Consider the following 18,470-nt stretch of genomic DNA (forward strand, 5'->3'; position numbering starts at 1 on the left):
TACTGCTGGAAGGTCGATTTGGGATTAGTTCGGGAAGGTGGATTTGGAGTTAGTGCGGGAATGTGGATTTGGGTTTATTGTGGGAAGGTGGATTTGGGGATAGTGTTGGAAGTTGGATTTGGGGTTAGTTCATGAAGGTGGATTTGGGGTTAGTGCAGGAATGTGGATTTGGGGTTATTGCAGGAAAGTGGATTTGGGGTTAGTGCAGGAATATGGATTTGGGGTGAGTGCGGGATGGTGGAGTAGTGGTTAGTGTGGGTAGGTGGATTTGGGGATTGCGCGGTTGGTTGATTTGGGGTCAGTATGGGAAGGTGGATTTGGGGATATTGCGGCATGGTGGATTTGGGGTTAGTGCTGTAAGGTGGAATTGGGTTTAGTGCAGGAAGTTGGATTTGGTGTTTGTGCGGGAATGTGGATATGGGGTTAATGCGGGTAGGTGGATTTGGGTTAGTGCGGGAATGTGGATTTTGGCTTACTGCTGGAAGGTCGATTTGGGATTAGTTCGGGAAGGTGGATTTGGAGTTAGTGCGGGAATGTGGATTTGGGTTTATTGTGGGAAGGTGGATTTGGGGATAGTGTTGGAAGTTGGATTTGGGGTTAGTTCATGAAGGTGGATTTGGGGTTAGTGCAGGAATGTGGATTTGGGGTTATTGCAGGAAAGTGGATTTGGGGTTAGTGCAGGAATATGGATTTGGGGTGAGTGCGGGAAGGTGGATTTGTGGTTATGGCCGGAATGTGGATTTGGGTATAGTGTTGGAAGTTGGATTTGTGGTTAGTGCGGGAAGTTCCAGTTGGGGTTAGTGCCAGAAGGTGGATTTAGGGAAAGTGCGGTATGGTGAATTTTGGGATAGTGCGAGAAGGTGGATTTGGGTTCAGTGCGGGAAGTTGGATTTGGGGTTACTGCGGGAAGGTGGATTTGTGGTTCTTGTGGGAATGTGGATTTGGGGATAGTGTTGGAAGATGGATTTGTGGTTATTGTGGGAAGTTGGATTTGGAGTTAGTGCGGGAAGGTGGATTTGGGGTTAGTGCGGGAAGCTGGATTGTGGTTAGTGCGGGAAGGTGGATTTGGGATTAGTGCGGGAAGGTGGATTTGGGATTAGTGCGGAAAGGTGGCTTTGGGGTTAATGCGGGAAGGTGGATTTGGGGTTAATGCGGGAAGGTGGATTTGGGGTTCATGCGGGAAGTTGGATTTGGGGTTAGGGCGGGAAGTTGGATTTGGGTCTTGGTGAGAAGGTTTATTAGGGGTTATTGCGGGAAGGTTGATTTGAGGTCAGGGCGGGAAGGTAGATTTGGGGTTCGTGCAGGAAGGTGGATTTGGGTTAGTGCGGGAATGTGCATTTGTCGTTAGTGCGGGTAGCTGGGTTTGGGGATACTGCGGGAAGTTGGATTTGGGTTTCGAGCGGGAAGGTGGATTTGGGGACTGCGCGGGAAGGTGGATTTGGGGATAGATGGGAAGCTGTATTTGTGGTTAGTGTGGGAAAGTGAATTTGGGGATAGTGCGGGAAGGTGGATTTGGGTTTAGTGCGGGAAGTTGGATTTGCAGTTAGTGCGGGAAGGTGCTTTTGTGGATAGTGCAGGAAATTGGATTTGGGGTCAGTGCGGGAAGGTGGATTTGGTGTATTGCGGGAAAGTTGATTTGGGGATAGTGCGGGAAGGTGGATTTGGGGTAAGTGTGGGAAGGTTTATTTGGGGTTATTGCAGGAATGTGGATTTGGGGTTACTGCAGTAAGGTGGATTTGGGGTTGGTGCGGGAAGGTGGATTTGGGGTTAGTGCGGGAAGATGGATTTTGGGATTGTGCGGGAAGTTGGATTTGGGTTTAGTGTGGGAATGTGGACTTGAGGATAGTGTGGGAAGGTTTATTTGGGGTTATTGCAGGAATGTGGATTTGGGGTTAGTGCGGGATGGTGGATTTGGGATTAATGCGGGAAGTTGGATTTGGGGTTAGAGCAGGAAGATGGATTTGGGGTTCGTGCGTGAAGGTGGATTTGTTGTTAGTGCGGGAAGTTGGATTTGGGGTTATTGCGGGAAGCTGGATTTGGGGAAAGTGCGGGACTGTGGACTTGTGGTTAGTGCGGGAAGGTGGTTTTGGGGTTAGTGTGGGAAGGTCGATTTGGGGTTAGTGCGGGAAGGTGGATTTGGGATTAGGGAAGGAAGTTGGATTTGAGGTTATTGTGGGAATGTGGATTTGGGGATAGTGCGGGAAGGTGGATTTGGGGATATTGCGGGAAGGTGGATTTGGGGTTACTGCAGTAAGGTGGATTCGGGGTTGGTGCGGGAAGGTGGATTTGGGGTTACTGCGGGAAGATGGATTTGGGGATTGTGCGAGAAGTTGGATTTGGGTTTAGTGTGGGAATGTGGATTTGGGGTTAGTGCGGGATGGTGGATTTGGGATTAATGCGGGAAGTTGGATTTGGTGTTAGAGCAGGAAGATGGATTTGGGGTTCGTGCGTGAAGGTGGATTTGTTGTTAGTGCGGGAAGTTGGATTTGGGGTTATTGCGGGAAGCTGGATTTGGGGAAAGTGCGGGACTGTGGACTTGTGGTTAGTGCAGGAAGTTGGTTTTGGGGTTAGTGCGGGAAGGTGGATTTGGGGTTAGTGCGGGAAGGTGGATTTGGGAATAGTGTGGGTTGGTATATTTGGGGATAAAGCAGGAATTTGGATTTCGAGTTAGTGCAGGAAGTTGGATTTGGGGATATTGCGGGAAGGTTGATTTGGGGTTATTGCAGCATGGTGGATTTGGGGTTAGTGTGGGAAGGGGGATTTGGGGATAGGGCAGGAATGTGGATTTGGATTTAGTGCGAGAAGGTGGATTTGGGGTTAGTGCTCAGGTGGATTTGGGGTTAGTGCGGGAAGGTTGATTTTTGGTTTGTGCATGAAGGTGGATTTGGGGTTCGTGCTGCAAGGTTGATTTGGCGTTATTGCAGGAACGTGGATTTGGTGTTAGTGCTGGAAGGTGGAATTGGGTTTAGTGCAGGAAGTTGGATTTGGGTTTAGTGCGGGAATGTGGATTTGGGGATAGTGCAGGAAGGTGGATTTGGGGTTAATGCAGGAAGGTGAATTTGGGGTTAGTGCGGGAAGATGGATTTAGGGTTAGTGCGGGAAGGTGGATATGTGGATAGTGCGGTATGATGAATTTTGGGACAGTGCGAGAATGTAGATTTGGGGTTATTGCGGGAATCTGAATTTGGGTTTAGTGCGGGAAAGTGGATTTGGGTTTACTGCGGGAAGATGGATTTGGGTTAGTGCGAGAAGGTGGATTTGGGGTTATTGCTGGATGGTGGATTTGGGGTCAGTGCGGGAAGTTGGATTTTATGTTAAGTGGGAATGCGGATTTGGGGATAGCGCAGGAAGGTGGATTTGGGGTTAGTGCCGGAAGTTCGATTTGTGTTTATTGCGGGAAAGTGGATTTGGGTTTATTGCCAGAAGGTGGATTTGGGGAAAATGCGGTATGGTGGAATTTGGGAGAGTGCTAGTAGGTGGATTTCGGTTTGGTGTGGGAAGGTGGATTTGTGGTTACAGCGGAAAGGTGGATTTGTGGTTATTGCGGGAAGGTGGATTTGGGGATAGTGTTGGAAGTTGGATTTGTGGTTAGTGCAGGAAGTTGGATTTGGGGTTAGTGCGGGAAGGTGGATTTGGGGTTAGTGCAGGTAGGTGGATTGTGGTTAGTGCGAGAAGGTGGATTTAGGGTTAGTGCGGGAAGGTGGATTTTGGTTAGTGTGGGAATGTGGATTTGGGGTTCGTGCGGGGAGGTGGATTTGGGATTTGTGCGGGAAGGTGGATTTGGGGTTAGTGCGGGAAGTTGGATTTGGGGTTAGTGTGGGAATGTGGATTTGGGTTTAGTGCAGGAAGGTGGATTTGGGGTTAGTGCGGGAAGCTGGATTGTGGTTAGTGCGGGAAGGTGGATTTGGGTTTGTGCGGGAAGGTGGATTTGGAATTAGTGCGGAAAGGTGGCTTTGGGGTTAGTGCGGGAAGGTGGATTTGGGGTTAATGCGGGAAGGTGGATTTGGGGTTCGTGCAGGAAGTTGGATTTGGGTTTAGGGCGGGAAGGTGGATTTGGGTTTTGGTGAGAAGGTTTATTAGGGGTTATTGCGGGAAGGTTGATTTGAGGTCAGGGCGGGAAGGTAGATTTGGGGTTCGTGCAGGAAGGCGGATTTGGGTTAGTGCGGGAATGTGCATTTGTGGTTAGTGCGGGTAGCTGGATTTGGGGATACTGCGGGAAGTTGGATTTGGGTTTCGTGCGGGAAGGTGGATTTGGGGACTGCGCGAGAAGGTGGATTTGGGGGTAGATGGGAAGCTGTATTTGTGGTTAGTGTGGGAAGGTGAATTTGGGGATTGTGCGGGAAGGTGGATTTGGGTTTAGTGCGGGAAGTTGGATTTGCAGTTAGTGTGGGAAGGTGCTTTTGTGGATAGTGCAGGAAATTGGATTTGGGGACAGTGCGGGAAGGTGGATTTGGTGTATTGTGGGAAAGTTGATTTGGGGATAGTGCGGGAAGGTGGATTTGGGGTAAGTGTAGGAAGGTGGATTTGAGAATAGTGCGGGAATGTGGATTTGGGGTTAGGGAAGTAAGTTGGATTTGAGGTTATTGCGGGAATGTGGATTTAGGGATAGTGCGGGAAGGTGGATTTGGGGATATTGCGGGAAGGTGGATATGGGGTTACTGCGGTAAGGTGGATTCGGGGTTGGTGCGGGAAGGTGGATTTGGGGTTAGTGCGGGAAGATGGATTTGGGGATTGTGCGGGAAGTTGGATTTGGGTTTGTGTGGGAATGTGGATTTGAGGATAGTGCGGGAAGGTTTATTTGGGGTTACTGCAGGAATGTGGATTTGGGGTTAGTGCGGGATGGCGGATTTGGGATTAATGCGAGAAGTTGGATTTGGGGTTAGAGCAGGAAGATGGATTTGGGGTTAGTGCGGGAAGGTGGATTTGTTGTTTGTGCGGGCAGTTGGATTTGGGGTTATTGCGGGAAGCTGGATTTGGGGAAAGTGCGGGACTGTGGACTTGTGGTTAGTGCGGGAAGGTGGTTTTGGGGTTAGTGCGGGAAGGTGGATTTGGGGTTAGTGCGGGAAGGTGGATTTGGGGATAGTGTGGGTTGGTATATTTGGGGATAAAGCAGGAATTTGGATTTCGGGTTAGTGCAGGAAGTTGGATTTGGGGATATTGCGGGAAGGTTGATTTGGGGTTATTGCAGCATGGTGGATTTGGGGTTAGTGTGGGAAGGGGGATTTGGGGATAGGGCAGGAAGGTGGATTTGGATTTAGTGCGAGAAGGTGGATTTGGGGTTAGTGCTCAGGTGGATTTGGGGTTAGTGCGGGAAGGTTGATTTTTGGTTTGTGCATGAAGGGGGATTTGGGGTTCGTGCTGGAAGGTTACTTTGGCGTTATTGCAGGAACGTGGATTTGGTGTTAGTGCTGGAAGGTGGAATTGGGTTTAGTGCAGGAAGTTGGATTTGGGGTTAGTGCGGGAATGTGGATTTGGGGATAATGCAGGAAGGTGGATTTCGGGTTAATGCGGGAAGGTGAATTTGGGGTTAGTGCGGGAAGATGGATTTAGGGTTAGTGCGGGAAGGTGGATATGTGGATAGTGCGGTATGATGATTTTTGGGATAGTGCGAGAATGTAGATTTGCGGTTATTGCGGGAATCTGAATTTGGGTTTAGTGCGGGAAAGTGGATTTGGGTTTACTGCGGGAAGATGGATTAGGGTTAGTGCGAGAAGGTGGATTTGGGGTTATTGCTGGATGGTGGATTTGGGGTCAGTGCGGGAAGTTGGATTTTATGTTAAGCGGGAATGCGGATTTGGGGATAGCGCAGGAAGGTGGATTTGGGGTTAGTGCCGGAAGTTCGATTTGTGCTTATTGCGGGAAGGTGGATTTGGGTTTATTGCCAGAAGGTGGATTTGGGGAAAATGCGGTATGGTGGATTTTGGGAGAGTGCTAGTAGGTGGATTTCGGTTTGGTGTGGGAAGGTGGATTTGTGGTTACAGCGGAAAGGTGGATTTGTGGTTATTGCGGGAAGGTGGATTTGGGGATAGTGTTGGAAGGTGGATTTGTGGTTAGTGCAGGAAGTTGGATTTGGGGTTCGTGCGGGAAGGTGGATTTGGGGTTAGTGCAGGTAGGTGGATTGTGGTTAGTGCGAGAAGGTGGATTCAGGGTTAGTGCGGGAAGGTGGATTTTTGTTAGTGTGGGAATGTGGATTTGGGGTTAGTGCGGGGAGGTGGATTTGGGATTTGTGCGGGAAGTTGGATTTGGGGTTAGTGCGGGAAGGTGGATTTGGGGTTAGTGTGGGACGGTTGATTTGGGGTTAGTGCGGGAAGGTGGATTTGGGGTTAGGGCGGGAATGTGGATTTTGGGTTAGTGCAGGAAGGTGGATTTGGGATTAGAGCGGGAAGGTCGATTTGGTGTTAGTGCAGGAAGGTGGATTTTGATTAGTGCGGGAATGTGGATTTGGGGTGAATGCGGGCAGCTTGTTTTGGGGATACTGCGGGAAGTTGGATTTTGTGTTAGTGTGGAAATGTGGGTTTGGGGTTAGTGTGGGAATGTGAATTTGGGGAATGCGCGGTAGGTTAGATTTGTGGTTAGAGCAGGAAGCTTGATTTGAGGTTAGTGTGGGAAGGTGAATTTGGGGATAGTGCGGGAAGGTCGATTTTATGTTCGTGCGGGAATGTGGATTTGGGGAAGTGCAGGAAGTTGGATTTGGAGTCAGAGCGGGAAGGTGGATTTGGTGTTATTGCGGGAAAGTGGATTTGGGGATAATGCGTGAATGTGGATTTGGGGTTAGTTAGGGAAGGTGCATTTGTGGATAGTGCAGGAATGTGGATTTGGGGATATTGCGGGAAGTTGGATTTGGGGATAGTGCGGGAAGGTGGATTTGGGGTTATTGCAGGAATGTGGATTTGGGGATAGTGCAGGAATGTGGATTTGTGGTTCGTGCGGGAAGGTGGGTTTGGGGTTAGTGCGGGAAGGTGGTTTTAGGGATAGTGCAGGAAAGTGGAATTGGGGTTAGTGCGGGAAGGTGGGTTTGGGATTAGTGTGGGCAGTTGGATTTGCGGTTAGTGCGGGAAGATGGATTTGGGGTTAGTGCGGGAATGTGGATTTGGGGTTAGTGCGGGATGGTGGATTTGGGGTTAGTGCGGGATGGTGGATTTGGGGTTAGTGTGGGAAGTTGGATTTGCGGTTATTGAGGGAAGGTGGATTTGGGGTTAGTGCAGGAAGGTCGATTTGGGGTTAGTGCGGTAAGCTGGATTTGGGGAAAGTTCAGGACTGTGGATTTGAGGTTAGTGCAGGAAGGTGGTTTTGGGGTTAGTGCGGGAAGGTGGATTTGTTGTTAGTGCGGGAAGTTGGATTTGGGGTTATTGCGGGAAGCTGGATTTGGGGAAAGTGCGGGACTGTGGACTTGTGGTTAGTGCAGGAAGTTGGTTTTGGGGTTAGTGCGGGAAGGTGGATTTGGGGTTAGTGCGGGAAGGTGGATTTGGGAATAGTGTGGGTTGGTATATTTGGGGATAAAGCAGGAATTTGGATTTCGAGTTAGTGCAGGAAGTTGGATTTGGGGATATTGCGGGAAGGTTGATTTGGGGTTATTGCAGCATGGTGGATTTGGGGTTAGTGTGGGAAGGGGGATTTGGGGATAGGGCAGGAATGTGGATTTGGATTTAGTGCGAGAAGGTGGATTTGGGGTTAGTGCTCAGGTGGATTTGGGGTTAGTGCGGGAAGGTTGATTTTTGGTTTGTGCATGAAGGTGGATTTGGGGTTCGTGCTGCAAGGTTGATTTGGCGTTATTGCAGGAACGTGGATTTGGTGTTAGTGCTGGAAGGTGGAATTGGGTTTAGTGCAGGAAGTTGGATTTGGGTTTAGTGCGGGAATGTGGATTTGGGGATAGTGCAGGAAGGTGGATTTGGGGTTAATGCAGGAAGGTGAATTTGGGGTTAGTGCGGGAAGATGGATTTAGGGTTAGTGCGGGAAGGTGGATATGTGGATAGTGCGGTATGATGAATTTTGGGACAGTGCGAGAATGTAGATTTGGGGTTATTGCGGGAATCTGAATTTGGGTTTAGTGCGGGAAAGTGGATTTGGGTTTACTGCGGGAAGATGGATTTGGGTTAGTGCGAGAAGGTGGATTTGGGGTTATTGCTGGATGGTGGATTTGGGGTCAGTGCGGGAAGTTGGATTTTATGTTAAGTGGGAATGCGGATTTGGGGATAGCGCAGGAAGGTGGATTTGGGGTTAGTGCCGGAAGTTCGATTTGTGTTTATTGCGGGAAAGTGGATTTGGGTTTATTGCCAGAAGGTGGATTTGGGGAAAATGCGGTATGGTGGAATTTGGGAGAGTGCTAGTAGGTGGATTTCGGTTTGGTGTGGGAAGGTGGATTTGTGGTTACAGCGGAAAGGTGGATTTGTGGTTATTGCGGGAAGGTGGATTTGGGGATAGTGTTGGAAGTTGGATTTGTGGTTAGTGCAGGAAGTTGGATTTGGGGTTAGTGCGGGAAGGTGGATTTGGGGTTAGTGCAGGTAGGTGGATTGTGGTTAGTGCGAGAAGGTGGATTTAGGGTTAGTGCGGGAAGGTGGATTTTGGTTAGTGTGGGAATGTGGATTTGGGGTTCGTGCGGGGAGGTGGATTTGGGATTTGTGCGGGAAGGTGGATTTGGGGTTAGTGCGGGAAGTTGGATTTGGGGTTAGTGTGGGAATGTGGATTTGGGTTTAGTGCAGGAAGGTGGATTTGGGGATAGTGCGGGAAGGTGGATTTGGGGTTAGTGCGGGAAGCTGGATTGTGGTTAGTGCGGGAAGGTGGATTTGGGTTTGTGCGGGAAGGTGGATTTGGAATTAGTGCGGAAAGGTGGCTTTGGGGTTAGTGCGGGAAGGTGGATTTGGGGTTAATGCGGGAAGGTGGATTTGGGGTTCGTGCAGGAAGTTGGATTTGGGTTTAGGGCGGGAAGGTGGATTTGGGTTTTGGTGAGAAGGTTTTTTAGGGGTTATTGCGGGAAGGTTGATTTGAGGTCAGGGCGGGAAGGTAGATTTGGGGTTCGTGCAGGGAGGCGGATTTGGGTTAGTGCGGGAATGTGCATTTGTGGTTAGTGCGGGTAGCTGGATTTGGGGATACTGCGGGAAGTTGGATTTGGGTTTCGTGCGGGAAGGTGGATTTGGGGACTGCGCGAGAAGGTGGATTTGGGGGTAGATGGGAAGCTGTATTTGTGGTTAGTGTGGGAAGGTGAATTTGGGGATTGTGCGGGAAGGTCGATTTGGGGTTAGTGCGGTAAGCTGGATTTGGGGAAAGTTCAGGACTGTGGATTTGAGGTTAGTGCAGGAAGGTGGTTTTGGGGTTAGTGCGGGAAGGTGGATTTGAGGTTAGTTCGGGAAGGTGGATTTGGGGATAGTGCGGGTAGGTATATTTGGGGATAAAGTGGGAATGTGGATTTAGGGTTAGTGCAGGAAGTTGGATTTGGGGATATTGCGGGAAGGTTGATTTGGGGTTATTGCGGCATGGTGGATTTGGGGTTAGTGCGGGAAGGGGGATTTGTTGTTTGTGCGGGCAGTTGGATTTGGGGTTATTGCGGGAAGCTGGATTTGGGGAAAGTGCGGGACTGTGGACTTGTGGTTAGTGCGGGAAGGTGGTTTTGGGGTTAGTGCGGGAAGGTGGATTTGGGGTTAGTGCGGGAAGGTGGATTTGGGGATAGTGTGGGTTGGTATATTTGGGGATAAAGCAGGAATTTGGATTTCGGGTTAGTGCAGGAAGTTGGATTTGGGGATATTGCGGGAAGGTTGATTTGGGGTTATTGCAGCATGGTGGATTTGGGGTTAGTGTGGGAAGGGGGATTTGGGGATAGGGCAGGAAGGTGGATTTGGATTTAGTGCGAGAAGGTGGATTTGGGGTTAGTGCTCAGGTGGATTTGGGGTTAGTGCGGGAAGGTTGATTTTTGGTTTGTGCATGAAGGTGGATTTGGGGTTCGTGCTGGAAGGTTACTTTGGCGTTATTGCAGGAACGTGGATTTGGTGTTAGTGCTGGAAGGTGGAATTGGGTTTAGTGCAGGAAGTTGGATTTGGGGTTAGTGCGGGAATGTGGATTTGGGGATAATGCAGGAAGGTGGATTTCGGGTTAATGCGGGAAGGTGAATTTGGGGTTAGTGCGGGAAGATGGATTTAGGGTTAGTGCGGGAAGGTGGATATGTGGATAGTGCGGTATGATGAATTTTGGGATAGTGCGAGAATGTAGATTTGCGGTTATTGCGGGAATCTGAATTTGGGTTTAGTGCGGGAAAGTGGATTTGGGTTTACTGCGGGAAGATGGATTAGGGTTAGTGCGAGAAGGTGGATTTGGGGTTATTGCTGGATGGTGGATTTGGGGTCAGTGCGGGAAGTTGGATTTTATGTTAAGCGGGAATGCGGATTTGGGGATAGCGCAGGAAGGTGGATTTGGGGTTAGTGCCGGAAGTTCGATTTGTGCTTATTGCGGGAAGGTGGATTTGGGTTTATTGCCAGAAGGTGGATTTGGGGAAAATGCGGTATGGTGGATTTTGGGAGAGTGCTAGTAGGTGGATTTCGGTTTGGTGTGGGAAGGTGGATTTGTGGTTACAGCGGAAAGGTGGATTTGTGGTTATTGCGGGAAGGTGGATTTGGGGATAGTGTTGGAAGGTGGATTTGTGGTTAGTGCAGGAAGTTGGATTTGGGGTTCGTGCGGGAAGGTGGATTTGGGGTTAGTGCAGGTAGGTGGATTGTGGTTAGTGCGAGAAGGTGGATTCAGGGTTAGTGCGGGAAGGTGGATTTTTGTTAGTGTGGGAATGTGGATTTGGGGTTAGTGCGGGGAGGTGGATTTGGGATTTGTGCGGGAAGTTGGATTTGGGGTTAGTGCGGGAAGGTGGATTTGGGGTTAGTGTGGGACGGTTGATTTGGGGTTAGTGCGGGAAGGTGGATTTGGGGTTAGGGCGGGAATGTGGATTTTGGGTTAGTGCAGGAAGGTGGATTTGGGATTAGAGCGGGAAGGTCGATTTGGTGTTAGTGCAGGAAGGTGGATTTTGATTAGTGCGGGAATGTGGATTTGGGGTGAATGCGGGCAGCTTGTTTTGGGGATACTGCGGGAAGTTGGATTTTGTGTTAGTGTGGAAATGTGGGTTTGGGGTTAGTGTGGGAATGTGAATTTGGGGAATGCGCGGTAGGTTAGATTTGTGGTTAGAGCAGGAAGCTTGATTTGAGGTTAGTGTGGGAAGGTGAATTTGGGGATAGTGCGGGAAGGTCGATTTTATGTTCGTGCGGGAATGTGGATTTGGGGAAGTGCAGGAAGTTGGATTTGGAGTCAGAGCGGGAAGGTGGATTTGGTGTTCTTGCGGGAAAGTGGATTTGGGGATAATGCGTGAATGTGGATTTGGAGTTAGTTAGGGAAGGTGCATTTGTGGATAGTGCAGGAATGTGGATTTGGGGTTAGGGCAGGAAGTTGGATTTGGGGTTAGTGCGGGAATGTGGATTTGGGGATATTGCGGGAAGTTGGATTTGGGGATAGTGCGGGAAGGTGGATTTGGGGTTATTGCAGGAATGTGGATTTGGGGATAGTGCAGGAATGTGGATTTGTGGTTAGTGCGGGAAGGTGGGTTTGGGGTTAGTGCGGGAAGGTGGTTTTAGGGATAGTGCAGGAAAGTGGAATTGGGGTTAGTGCGGGAAGGTGGGTTTGGGATTAGTGTGGGCAGTTGGATTTGCGGTTAGTGCGGGAAGATGGATTTGGGGTTAGTGCGGGAATGTGGATTTGGGGTTAGTGCGGGATGGTGGATTTGGGGTTAGTGCGGGATGGTGGATTTGGGGTTAGTGTGGGAAGTTGGATTTGCGGTTATTGAGGGAAGGTGGATTTGGGGTTAGTGCAGGAAGGTCGATTTGGGGTTAGTGCGGTAAGCTGGATTTGGGGAAAGTTCAGGACTGTGGATTTGAGGTTAGTGCAGGAAGGTGGTTTTGGGGTTAGTGCGGGAAGGTGGATTTGAGGTTAGTTCGGGAAGGTGGATTTGGGGATAGTGCGGGTAGGTATATTTGGGGATAAAGTGGGAATGTGGATTTAGGGTTAGTGCAGGAAGTTGGATTTGGGGATATTGCGGGAAGGTTGATTTGGGGTTATTGCGGCATGGTGGATTTGGGGTTAGTGCGGGAAGGGGGATTTGTTGTTTGTGCGGGCAGTTGGATTTGGGGTTATTGCGGGAAGCTGGATTTGGGGAAAGTGCGGGACTGTGGACTTGTGGTTAGTGCGGGAAGGTGGTTTTGGGGTTAGTGCGGGAAGGTGGATTTGGGGTTAGTGCGGGAAGGTGGATTTGGGGATAGTGTGGGTTGGTATATTTGGGGATAAAGCAGGAATTTGGATTTCGGGTTAGTGCAGGAAGTTGGATTTGGGGATATTGCGGGAAGGTTGATTTGGGGTTATTGCAGCATGGTGGATTTGGGGTTAGTGTGGGAAGGGGGATTTGGGGATAGGGCAGGAAGGTGGATTTGGATTTAGTGCGAGAAGGTGGATTTGGGGTTAGTGCTCAGGTGGATTTGGGGTTAGTGCGGGAAGGTTGATTTTTGGTTTGTGCATGAAGGTGGATTTGGGGTTCGTGCTGGAAGGTTACTTTGGCGTTATTGCAGGAACGTGGATTTGGTGTTAGTGCTGGAAGGTGGAATTGGGTTTAGTGCAGGAAGTTGGATTTGGGGTTAGTGCGGGAATGTGGATTTGGGGATAATGCAGGAAGGTGGATTTCGGGTTAATGCGGGAAGGTGAATTTGGGGTTAGTGCGGGAAGATGGATTTAGGGTTAGTGCGGGAAGGTGGATATGTGGATAGTGCGGTATGATGAATTTTGGGATAGTGCGAGAATGTAGATTTGCGGTTATTGCGGGAATCTGAATTTGGGTTTAGTGCGGGAAAGTGGATTTGGGTTTACTGCGGGAAGATGGATTAGGGTTAGTGCGAGAAGGTGGATTTGGGGTTATTGCTGGATGGTGGATTTGGGGTCAGTGCGGGAAGTTGGATTTTATGTTAAGCGGGAATGCGGATTTGGGGATAGCGCAGGAAGGTGGATTTGGGGTTAGTGCCGGAAGTTCGATTTGTGCTTATTGCGGGAAGGTGGATTTGGGTTTATTGCCAGAAGGTGGATTTGGGGAAAATGCGGTATGGTGGATTTTGGGAGAGTGCTAGTAGGTGGATTTCGGTTTGGTGTGGGAAGGTGGATTTGTGGTTACAGCGGAAAGGTGGATTTGTGGTTATTGCGGGAAGGTGGATTTGGGGATAGTGTTGGAAGGTGGATTTGTGGTTAGTGCAGGAAGTTGGATTTGGGGTTCGTGCGGGAAGGTGGATTTGGGGTTAGTGCAGGTAGGTGGATTGTGGTTAGTGCGAGAAGGTGGATTCAGGGTTAGTGCGGGAAGGTGGATTTTTGTTAGTGTGGGAATGTGGATTTGGGGTTAGTGCGGGGAGGTGGATTTGTGATTTGTGCGGGAAGTTGGATTTGGGGTTAGTGCGGGAAGGTGGATTTGGGGTTAGTGTGGGACGGTTGATTTGGGGTTAGTGCGGGAAGGTGGATTTGGGGTTAGAGCGGGAAGGTCGATTTGGTGTTAGTGCAGGAAGGTGGATTTTGATTAGTGCGGGAATGTGGATTTGGGGTGAATGCGGGCAGCTTGTTTTGGGGATACTGCGGGAAGTTGGATTTTGTGTTAGTGTGGAAATGTGGGTTTGGGGTTAGTGTGGGAATGTGAATTTGGGGAATGCGCGGTAGGTTAGATTTGTGGTTAGAGCAGGAAGCTTGATTTGAGGTTAGTGTGGGAAGGTGAATTTGGGGATAGTGCGGGAAGGTCGATTTTATGTTCGAGCGGGAATGTGGATTTGGGGAAGTGCAGGAAGTTGGATTTGGAGTCAGAGCGGGAAGGTGGATTTGGTGTTCTTGCGGGAAAGTGGATTTGGGGATAATGCGTGAATGTGGATTTGGAGTTAGTTAGGGAAGGTGCATTTGTGGATAGTGCAGGAATGTGGATTTGGGGTTAGGGCAGGAAGTTGGATTTGGGGTTAGTGCGGGAATGTGGATTTGGGGATATTGCGGGAAGTTGGATTTGGGGATAGTGCGGGAAGGTGGATTTGGGGTTATTGCAGGAATGTGGATTTGGGGATAGTGCAGGAATGTGGATTTGTGGTTAGTGCGGGAAGGTGGGTTTGGGGTTAGTGCGGGAAGGTGGTTTTAGGGATAGTGCAGGAAAGTGGAATTGGGGTTAGTGCGGGAAGGTGGGTTTGGGATTAGTGTGGGCAGTTGGATTTGCGGTTAGTGCGGGAAGATGGATTTGGGGTTAGTGCGGGAATGTGGATTTGGGGTTAGTGCGGGATGGTGGATTTGGGGTTAGTGCGGGATGGTGGATTTGGGGTTAGTGTGGGAAGTTGGATTTGCGGTTATTGAGGGAAGGTGGATTTGGGGTTAGTGCAGGAAGGTCGATTTGGGGTTAGTGCGGTAAGCTGGATTTGGGGAAAGTTCAGGACTGTGGATTTGAGGTTAGTGCAGGAAGGTGGTTTTGGGGTTAGTGCGGGAAGGTGGATTTGAGGTTAGTTCGGGAAGGTGGATTTGGGGATAGTGCGGGTAGGTATATTTGGGGATAAAGTGGGAATGTGGATTTAGGGTTAGTGCAGGAAGTTGGATTTGGGGATATTGCGGGAAGGTTGATTTGGGGTTATTGCGGCATGGTGGATTTGGGGTTAGTGCGGGAAGGGGGATTTGGGGATTGGGCAGGAAGGTGGATTTGGAGTTTGTGCGAAATGGTGGATTTGGGGTTAGTGCTGGAAGTGGGATTTGGGGTTAGTGCGGGAAGGTTGATATGTGGTTTGTGCGGGAATGTGGATTTGGGGTTAGTGCGGGAAGGTGGATTTGGGGTTAATGCACGAAGGTGGATTTGGGGTTAGTGCGGGAAGATGGATTTAGGGTTATTGCGGGAAGGTGGATTTGTGGATAGTGCGGTATGCTGAATTTTGGGATAGTGCGAGAATGTGGATTTGCGGTTAGTGCGGGAATGTGGATTTGGGTCTACTGCATGAAGATAGTTTCGGGTTAGTGCGAGAAGGTGGATTTGAGGTTATTGCTGGAAGGTTGATTTGGGGTCAGTGCGGGAAGGTGGATTTGGTGTCAGTGCAGGAAGGTGGATTTGGTGTTAGTGCAGGAAGGTGGATTTGTTGTTATTGCGGGAATGTGGATTTGGGGATAGTTTGGGAAGGTGGATTTGTGGTTAGTGCGGGAAGTTCGATTTGGGGTTTGTGCGGGAAGGCGGATTTGGGTTTCGTGCCAGAAGGTGGATTTGTGGTAAGTGCGGTATGGTGGATTTTGGGATAGTGCGAGAATGTGGATTTGGGTTTAGTGTTGGAAGGTCCATTTGTGGTTAGTGCAGGAAGTTGGATTTGGGGTTAGTGCGGGAAGGTGGATTTGGGTTAGTGCGGGTAGATGGATTGTGGTTAGTGCAAGAAGGTGGATTTAGGGTTAGTGCGGGAAGGTGGATTTTGGTTAGAGCGGGAATGTGGATTTGGGGTTAGTGCAGGGAGGTGGATTTGGGATTAGCGCAGGAAGGTGGATTTGGGTTTAATGCGGGAAGGTGGATTTGGGGTTAGTGAGGGAATGTGGATTTGGGGTTCGTGCGGGAAGGTGGATTTGGGTTTTGTGTGGGAAGGTGCATTTGAGGTTTGTGCAGGAAGGTGGATTTGGGGTTAGGGTGGGAAGGTGGATTTGGGGTGAGTGTGGGAAGGTGGATTTGGGGTTATGGCGGGAAGGTCGAATTGGGGTTAGTGCAGGAAGGTGGATTTTGGTTAGAGCGGGAATGTGGATTTGGCGTTACTGTGGGAATGTGGATTTGGGGATTGCGCGGGAAGTTGGATTTTGAGTTAGAGCGGGAATCTTGATTTGTGGTTAGTGTGGGAAGGTGAGTTTGGGGATAGTACGGGAAGGTGGATTTTATGTTAGTGCAGGAATGTGGACTTGGGTATAGCGCGGGAATGTGGATTTGGGGTTCGTGCGGGAAGGTGGATCTGCGATTAGTGCAGTAAGGTGCTTTTGTGGATAGTGCAGGAAGTTGGATTTGGGGTCAGTGCGGGAAGGTGGATTTGGTGTTATTGCGGGAAAGTGGATTTGTGGATTCTGCGTGAAGGTGGATTTGGGGTTAGTGTGGGAAGGTGGATTTGGGGATAGTGCAGGAAGGTGGATTTGGGGTTAAGGAAGGAAGTTGGTTTTAAGGTTAGTGCGGGAATTTGGATTTGGGGATATTGCGGGAAGGTGGATTTGGGGATTGTGCGGGAAGGTGGATTTGCGGTTACTGCAGGAAGGTGGATTTGGTGATAGTGTGTTAATGTGGATTTGTGGATAGTGCGGGAAGGTGGATTTGGGGATAGTGCGGGAAGGTGGATTTGGGGTTAGGGCGGGAAGGTGGATTTGGGTTTAGTGCGGGAATGTGGATTTAGGGATAGTGCGGTAAGGTGGATTTGTGGTTAGTGCAGGAAGTTGGATTTGGGGTTAGTGCAGGAAGATGGATTTGGGGTTTGTGCAGGTAGGTGGATTGTGGTTATTGCGAGAAGGTGGATTTGGGGTTAGTGCGGATAGGTGGATTTTGGCTAGAGCGGGAATGTGGATTTGGGGTTAGTGTGGGAATGTGGATTTGGGATTAGTGCGGGAAGGTGGATTTGGGTTTAGTGTGGGAAGGTGGATTTGGGTTTAGTGCGGGAATGTGGATTTGGTGTTAGGGTGGGAAGGTGGATTTGGGGTTAGTGCGGGAAGTTGGATTTAAGGTTCGTGCGGGAAATCGATTTGGCGTTTGTGCAGCAAGGTGGATTTGGGGATACTGCGGAAAATTGGATTTGGTTTAGTGTGGGAATGTGGATTTGGGGTTAGTGAGGGAAGGTGGATTTGGGGATTGCGTGGGAAGTTGGATTTGGGGTTAGAGCGGGAAGCTTGATTTGTGGTTAGTGTGGGAAGGTGAATTTGGGGACAGTGCGGGAAGTTGGATTTGGGGTTAGTGCGGGAATGTGGATTTGGGGATCGTGTGGGAAGGCGGATTTGGGGTTAATGCAGGAAGGTGGATTTGGGGTTAGTGCGAGAAGATGGATTTAGGGTTAGTGCGGGAAGGTGGATTTGTGGATAGTGCGGTATGGTGAATTTTGGGATAGTGCTAGGCTGTGGATTTGGGGTTAGTGCGGTAATGTGGATTTGGGATTAGAGCTGGAAGATGGATTTGTGGTTATTGCTGGAAGGTGGATTTGGGATCAATGTGGGAAGGTTGATTTGGTGTCAGCGCAGATAGTTGGATTTGGGGTTAGCGCGGGAAGGTGGATTTGTGGTTTTTGTGGGAATGTGGATTTGGGGATAGTGTTGGAAGGTGGATTTGTGGTTAGTGCGGGAAGTTCGATTTGGGGTTAGTGTGGGAAGGTGGATTAGGGGTTTGTGCCAGAAGGTGGATTTGGGGAAATAGCGGAATGGTGGATTTTGGGATAGTGCGAGAAGTTGTATTTGGATTTAGTGCGGGAAGGTGGGTTTGGGGTTAGTGCGGGAAAGTGGATTTGGGGTTTGTGCAGGAAGGTGGATTTGGGGTTAGTGCAGGAAGTTTGATTTGGGGTTCATGCGGGAAGGTGGATTTTGGGTTAGGGCGGGAAGGTGGAATTGGGGTTAGGGTGAGAAGGTGGTTTAGGGGTTATTGCAGGAAGGTGGATTAGTGGTTAGGGCGGGAAGGTAGATTTGGGGTTAGTGCAGGAAGGTGGATTTGGGTTAGTGCGGGAAGGTGGAATTGGGGTTAGTGCAGGAAGGTGGATTTGGGGTTAGTGCGGGAAGCTGGATTTGGTGTTCGTGCGGTAAGGTGGATTTGGGGTTAGTGTGGGAAGGTGGATTTGGGGATTGCGCGGGATGGTGGATTTGGGGATAGAGCGGGAAGCTGGATTTGTGGTTAGTGTGGGAAGGTGCTTTTCTGGATAGTGCAGGAAGTTGGATTTGGGGTCAGTGCGGGAAGGTGGATTTGGTGTTATTGCGGGAAAGTGGTTTTGGGGATAGTGCGGGAAGTTGGGTTTGGGGTGAGTGCGGAAAGGTGGATTTGGGGTTAGTGCGGGAAGGTAGATTTGGGGATATTGTGGGAATGTGGATAGGGGTTACTGCAGGTGTGTGGATTTGGGGATAGTGTGGGATGGTTGATTTGGTGTGAGTGTGGGAAAGTGGATTTGGGTTTAGGGTGGGAAAGTTGATTTGGGCTTAAAGCGGGAAGGTGGATTTGGTGTTAATGCGGGAAGGTGGATTTGGGGATAGTGCGGGAAGGTGGATTTGGGAATATTGCGGGAAGGTTGATTCGGGGTTAGGGCGGGAATGTGGACTTGTGTTCAGTGCGGCAAGGTGGATTTCGGGTTATTGCGGCAAGATTGATTTGGGGATATTGCGGGAAGGTGGATTGGGGGTTATTGCGCGAAGTTTGATTTGGGGATATTGCGGGAAGTTGGACTTGGGTTTAGTGCGGGAAGGTGGACTGGGGGTTAGTGCGGGAA

This window comes from Somniosus microcephalus, unplaced genomic scaffold (genome assembly GCF_052327205.1).
Source record: "Somniosus microcephalus isolate GS21.2 unplaced genomic scaffold, FLI_Smic_1.0 unresolved_chr5, whole genome shotgun sequence".
NCBI classification, from domain to species: Eukaryota; Metazoa; Chordata; class Chondrichthyes; order Squaliformes; family Somniosidae; genus Somniosus; species Somniosus microcephalus.